Source organism: Protopterus annectens, chromosome 6.part0 (genome assembly GCF_019279795.1).
Source record: "Protopterus annectens isolate FY-2018-M chromosome 6.part0, PAN1.0, whole genome shotgun sequence".
Lineage (NCBI taxonomy): Eukaryota > Metazoa > Chordata > Ceratodontiformes > Protopteridae > Protopterus > Protopterus annectens.
The window spans coordinates 1,830,228,700-1,830,236,199 of NC_056737.1; the positions used below are offsets into that span (position 1 = coordinate 1,830,228,700).

The 7,500-nt window shown below is 35.6% G+C and overlaps 1 protein-coding gene across 1 annotated transcript in view; it reads right to left on the reverse strand.

Moving 5' to 3' along the window:
- Positions 1–7,500, reverse strand: part of VPS45 (vacuolar protein sorting 45 homolog) — a 1,242,679-nt gene that overhangs the window by 920,431 nt on the left and 314,748 nt on the right. The gene's annotated exons all lie outside the window — the stretch shown is intronic.

Here is a 7,500-nt window from a genome sequence, read left to right on the forward strand (position 1 = left end):
ATGCAGTTTAGAACAGAGTCAAAAAATGCATGCAGTGTATAACTGTTGATAATACTGCGAAAGTTAGAGATGAAAGAAATTTAAGGAATGGAGGGTAGAGGTTGGAAGCTGTTTTGAAATGTGAAAAAAAATAATGAAACTCTTGCAAGTGTTAGTTTTGTGGACAGTCATGGGGGACATTAAGATATGCTGAGCAGTCTATGTCATGTTTTGTCCGTGGGTACTTTTCTCATTTAATTAGTGACTGTGACAAGGTACACTATAACCAGTGTGGGAAGAAAGGAGATACAGCAAGAAGGCGTGTTCCTAAATGAAGGTTGTGTTAAAAAAAGGGACTCTTTTGGAAGGACTGACCAGAGGAAACAGTAAATAATTAAAAAGAATGAAAGGAAAGAAAACATATACAAGGAAGAACAACAAAAGTCTGGGGGAGAGGGTAAACTAGGTGATGAAGTTAATCAATATTTAGGAACAAAAGCACTTATTAAACTCTTTCTGTTGGCTACCCCTTGAGCACATTTTTGTATTTGGTTCCCGATGAAGAAACTGTAAAAGAAGAAGAAAAAAACAGAGGTCAAGAGAAGGGACTGATACTAGTACTTTTGTGAAGTTTTAGCCAGTGAAAAATCTGATTCTGAGGATCAATGATTACTTATACACAGACAAAGGAAAATATTAAATTGAGAATAGAGCAAAAACACAAATTTAAAAATATTTCCCTTAAACTTAAAAAGAAGGAAAAGCAACAACTTTAGAGTACTTTAAGTAAATGTATATAGTACTATTAACATTGTAAGGGTAGTGATACTGGGATGGTGTGCTAAATGTGATGTGGAGGTTATTCTGTTAGCCAATGTAAGATTCCTGACAAGTGAAGAAAAAATGCAAACAGAAAAATTGTGGGGTGGAAATACAATATGGAACTTGGGAAGTAACACTGTTCTAGAGAGGCTGTGTTGTGTGAAAATACTAGATGCAAGATCGGTAAGGATGGGAAGGTTAACTGTTGTGGATGTGAGGTGGAGAGAACAGGTTTATAGAATTTACAGCATTATATATGCCTACCAAGGAAAGATGGAATCTGTTTTATCATCTAGCAGACTACACGGTGGTTAACATGACAATTATAATTGCAGAAGACTTTGTGATTTAAGGCGAAAATTTAAAAAGAAAGGGAAAGATGTAAAAATACAGGAAGTAATAAAATGTGTAAATTAGCTATGCAGAACAAAAGTCAATGGGCTTACAGAAAGGGGCACTTGGATCTGAAACTGATTATTTTGTACTATCAGCGGATTTGGTGGCAGCAGAGGGTAATACAATTGTGATTTTTTTTTGGGGGGGGTCATTTAGCAATACGGATGGTGGTGATGGAAGAAATGTAGTATATTAAAACAGAAAAGGGAATAAAAAGAACAAGAAATTGTGGGATTAAATTGCGGACTTGAAATCATTGCAGTTATTGAAGGATCACATAACCGTGAAAGAGTTCAATAAAAACTGGTCTGAATGGTGGAATGAATTAAAAATAATTATAATCTTCAATAGTATGATGATGTAAAAAAGGAAGAGAATGTGAAGTATGGGAAACTGTACAGAAATGCATTTGAGAATTTACAGAATAATACAAGAGAGTATTATAATATGCAAAAAAATATATATATTTATTTATATAAGATATTGAGAAAAAAAATCAAGGCATTTCTGTTTAGGCAGATATATTATTTACTAATGGAGAAGGAAGGAGGAATCTGCATCTTTCAGTAAAATGGTAAATAATGCTATTAGTATAATGAAGGAAGTGAAAAAATATATAAAATGAGAGATAAAAAGAACACAAGAACAAATACAGTATTGTAGTACAACATGTGGAAAATATATAAAACAGTACAAAGAAGGAAAATGAGACAGAGAGAGAGAGCGGAAAGTAAAAAAAAAGAAAAAAAACTTCCAGAACGTGTTGAAGAAGAATTTGAAAAAGAAATTCTGTTAGTGAATTGGATAAAGTACTTAGGAAAGGAACTGCTGATTCAGTATCAGGCCCAGATCGTACAGGACATGGAACCACGGCCGGCATTAGGCATAGGCGAACTAGGCAACCGCCTAGGGCGCCGTACAGGCCAGCCTAGCAAAGGGCGCAGTTTGTCTTCATTTATTTATTTATTTTAATTAATTTACTTGTTTTATTATGCAAATGCATAATAAGAAAAGTACATTAATTAAAATGAATAAATAAATCACAGAGCGCCGGAATCATAAGGCGAGTGGTGAGTGCCTTCCCACATTTAAACCTGTAGTGTGACCAGGAGGCTTCAACTACCAAAAAAAAAAAAAAAAAAGCTTCACTCCACCTGTCAGGAGAAATATATGCGCATCATACACATGTACGCCGACACCACTGATGTAAAGACATTCAGTGGTGGCGCGCGGAAATTAAACTAGCACTTCAAGATAGGGATTAATTCCGTGTGTATGCATGTGGCCATTTCGTTTAAAAAGGAGGTAAGTAAATGTATTTGTGTGTGTGTGTCTGTGTAGTTTAAACTGGGTTACTGTATGTGAGAGAAAGTATGTGTGTATGTATGTATGTGTATGGAATTTAAATTAGTCGTTCTGTTTGAATGAGAGAGAAAGTACATGTGTTACTGTGTAGGTAGTATGTAGCAGGCGGTGGGATGGGACAAGTATGACATTCGAGTTTTTGAATGTCACAGTTTAGGGCATTCCATGTATTTGCGGAATATGTGTCAACATTTGGGTGTTAGGGTAAGTAAACATTTGTGTTTTTAATATAAACTCGATTGTGATGACAGAAGTCATGAGTGGCCTTTTATTGTTGAAGTGTTCTGAAATGGTAGTTATTGGTTCATACATTTTGTTTCATTGCTTATTAAAAGAATGTTTAAAACTAGAAATTTAAAACATATTCTAACAAGTGGTACTGTATTATATAAGGAATATAATTAGGAAAGTGAATCAAAGAATAAATACATGTATGCATGGTCCTAAAAATGTGTGCAAGGAGTCTCTTTTGAAAACCGCCCAAAGGTAAACTTAATTCTCCACCAACCAGATCCATTTCTATGAATGTGGGTTTTCATGCTGTTTCAATGAATGTGGGTTTTCATGCTGTTTCAATGAATGTGGTTTTCATGCTGTTTCAATGAATGTGGTTTTCATGCTGTTTCAATGAATGTGGGTTTTCATGCTGTTTCAATGAATGTGGGTTTTCATGCTGTTTCAATGAATGTGGGTTTTCATGCTGTTTCAATGAATGTGAGTTTTGCAGTTTCAATGAATGTGAGTTTTGCCATTTCAATGAATGTGAGTTTCAAGGGCAGAGAAGTTTACTGCTCATGCTAAGTCTGTTTTCATTGAGAGACTATATTGTTTGTTTAGCAAATGGCTATCTGTGTTTGTGCTATTTTATTTCAATATCTGTAATTATTGTAGAAGCAAATAATAGAACATGGTGAGGTAACCAAATAATGGAACACTGGAATGGCTGAGGAGGGGGCTGCTGCTGGGGATTGCTGCAGGAGGGGCTGCTCTGGGGTGACGGTCTATTACCCTTCCTAGGATCCTATTTGACCATGATCTGGCACTGGTATTTCACGTAGAAAATACATATGCAAAGGTAGCTGCAGTTAACTACATTACAAGGCATCTTTCTTCCTAAGTATTTAAATAATTTAAGGAAATGACTGGAATGGCTTTCTTGGGGAATGACCCACTGGGTGTGGCTCAAATAGGGAATTTCATGAGTGTGGTGTGGGTGGGGCTTAAGGGGCGCCACAGCACTACTTCTCCTAGGGCGCCATTTCGGCTAAGGCCAGCCCTGCATGGAACATTCAAGAAATTACAGGCCCAGATGGTACAGGACATGGAACATTTAAGAAACCATGGACTGGCAGACTATTTTGTAAATGTACTGAATGAATGTTTGAAGGAAGGGTTTGTTTACAGAGAGTTATGCAACAGGATATCAAAATTTACATAGAAGAAAGATGAAAGCAATAAAATAAAAACAGAGACCCATCACACTAAACATGTATAAAATGTTCATGAGAATAACAGATGAGAATTGAAGGGAAGATGAGGGATAGTATGGAAGAAAGTATGTATGGCATAAAAGGGAAGAGATGTCAAGAATTATTACTGATTGTCAGAGAAATTGTTGATGACATAAGTAAAAAGGGTGTGAAATTTATGGTATGTGATATTAGCAAGGCATTTTATACTGCAGACAGGATGCACTGTGGGATGTTATAGAGAAGTATGGTACAGGTAATAGAATTAGGACAGTGTGTACGTCAGCATATCAAAGTAGAGCAGGAGTGTTAGTGAATGGGTGGCTGAGTAAAGAAATATGCATGAAGTGTGGTATAACACAAGGCTGTCCCATGAGTGGAACAATGTTTGCACTGGTAATGAATACAACAGTGAGTGAAGTCATTTATAAAATGAAAGATGCTAGATATGTAATGCAAAATTAGGTGGTGAGTCCAGTAGTTTTGACATAAGCAGTCAATATAGCTGTAGTTGCTAAGAATACAATATGGATGAGGAAAGTGCTGATTTGTGTGAATGGATATTCAAATGAAATGAGAATTACCTTGAATTAAGATAAAAGTAAGGGTTTGCGTAATGTGGTAAAAACTGGGGTATGTATTTTTCAATGAATGAAGTGTCTTTGTTAAGGATAAAAATTGGGTGATGTATTTATGGTGTAATGGGAGGGTTTGATAAAGGAAATAAAAGAACTATGTCTTCTATGCAGGATATATAAATAAGCATTCAGGAAAAATGTTTATCTGGTGAATTCTGTATTAATGGGGAAAATGGCATATACGTCAAATGTTTATATGACCCCAGAAAAATATGAAAAATAAATTGTGCAATTGGTGTTTTCTTTTATTTGAGGTTCAAGATTAAACCCAGTGAAAAAAAAAAGGTGCATTACATACAAGTGGAGATACAGGGGAATTGAGGTTACTAAATCCAGTCGTTTCTTCTGTTTCTTTAAACCTGTATAAAGTAGATAAAAAAAGAGAATGAGAAAATAATAGTGAGAATGTTTAAATACAAGTACAAAAACTTCTGGGAGATGTTGAGAATAAGAAAGAGAGTAATGGAATATGTAAATGAAGAAATTAAAAATTATCAAGAAAAAATCTTAACATGGAAAATAAAAATGATAAACAGAAAGATAGAAGGATGTGGTTTAATAATGTGAAGAAAAAAAATTTTGTAAATCCATTGGAAACTTACCAGAAAAAGTGATGAAAGCCATTAAAGTAAGGAAAAAGTGGTACCAAGTCAGTAGAGTGTCAGGATTTCCTATGGAGAATGGCAATAAATAAATTACCAGTAAAGGGCAATATGCCATATAAAAAGAAAGTTTAAAGAGCGTGTTTATTTTGTGGGAGGAAGAGATGACATAGCATGATTTTTGAAATATAAAACACTGGTGAAACTCCAGAGAAAGTTTTGTGAAGAAAATGTTTGAGAATATTAATGACAAACAACAATGATATGAATATGATTATGGATATTATAAGAACAAGAAGAAAGAATATGTAGGAAGGGTAAATAAGAATATATTTTATGTAATATGGGTTATTTGGAGTGAAAGACGATGACACTTTTTTTGATAGGAAATGGATTTTGGAGGATGTATTGTGAAAAATTAGATTCTGGTTGTGGAAGAAGAAGTGGGGGGTCAGTTATGGAAGAATAACAATGAAGATAAGAAAACTGATAAACACTATAAAAGAAAAGAAATGTGTGTGTGTCTGTGTGTGTGTGTGTGTGTGTGTGTGTGTGTGTGTGTGTGTGTGTCTATAAAGACACACATTGTATAAATACATATATACTTTTTTATGTTGTGTTACATAAAAGACCCCTAGTCTTTTAGTTAGATATAATGGGATCTTTTATCTCTACCTGAGCTACCACCAACTCCTCAAAGAGATAGGACCTCGGTTTAATGTCTCATCCAAATGATGACGCACTGCAGTGTCGGCGATCAATCTACTTGGTGTGGGAAATGGTGGGGATTCCCAAGCACTCCTTTCATTGGGTGGGAATCCAGCAGGGTAAGCTGGGGACCACAGTTACAGATAGCGAATCCCTACCAGGGCAACCAGTTCACAAAATGGAAGAATTTTTACCATGTTCGCTGTAGAACCCCACTTCACCTCTTAAAGTAACAATTTCAAACCTTAACCAAAAGAGTTCTGCACACAAACCGCAAAACTATCTAGGTGAACATTCAGTATTATGACCTCTATGTCGCAGCTCAGCCACAACTGCCAGTTTTTCAAAACAAGTTTTAGTCTAAATGAACGTTTGGCAATCACTGTATTACATGCAATCATCTCTGAAACAAGAAGGGCACAATGTCAGCATTGTTGTTTATGCCACCAAGATCACAATGACACTACTCTAAAAGTATAGCTGAAAATACAAAAAAGGATCAATTATAAGCTAATGTTTGGGCCAGCTATATGTAGCCTCCTAACTAACAATGGTTCGTAACCAGCCAAGAGATCTAAATAGACCTGTCTTTAAACACATCACTAAACGTGCATCCAGAATAAATCAGCATACTGATTTTCTGAGCTGTAAAAGCATCTAAAACCCATCATCAAGCTTATGTGATGCTGGACGCAGTTTTGAGTCTGTGTTTTCATGGATTATGTGAAGTTTTTGGATAACCGGTGCTTTCAATGATTTAAGAGAGCTTATAGTACCTCTATCCCTGTATAATCTTCTTCTAAACAGCTCTGAATTGCAAGTGGTTACAAACAGCATCGGGCAATAAATTAGACCAATGTGCTGCTTAACTTGCTCAAGTTATATCCATCATTAAGGGCAAGGAATGCTTGCAGGACACCTGCACTAAATGAGTATAAACAAAAACTGGCACTTCTGAATTTTGTTAAAAAGTCCTACTCCAAAATAAATCAAATCAGCAACAACATACTTATGCAACAAACACTAAATAAGCACTGTAGGAAATGTTGTCATCCCCCATAATTATGAATTATTATACCATGACCCCCCCAAAACGTGCACGCTGATTGGCCAGCGTGCCCGTTGTAAATAGAGTTATACTAATGGAAAAAGGTCCGGTCGCCCGGACTTTTTTCCTTTAGTATAACTTCGATTTTAAACACTGTCGCTATGTTAAATGGGTTTAACATAGCGAGACAGCTTTAAAATAAGCAACGGAGATCTCCGTTGCTTATTTTAAAGCTGTCTCGCTATGTTAAACCCATTTAACACAGCGAGACAGTGTTTTAAATAAAAGCAACGGAGAAAGCAAGATCTCCATTGCTTTTTTTTAGTGTTTCGCTATGTTAAATGAGTTTAACATAGCGAGACAGTTTTAAAATAAGCAACGGACATCTCCGTTGCTTATTTTAAAACTGTCTCACTATGTTAAACTCATTTAACATAGCGAAACACTAAAAAAAAGCAACGGAGATCTTGCTT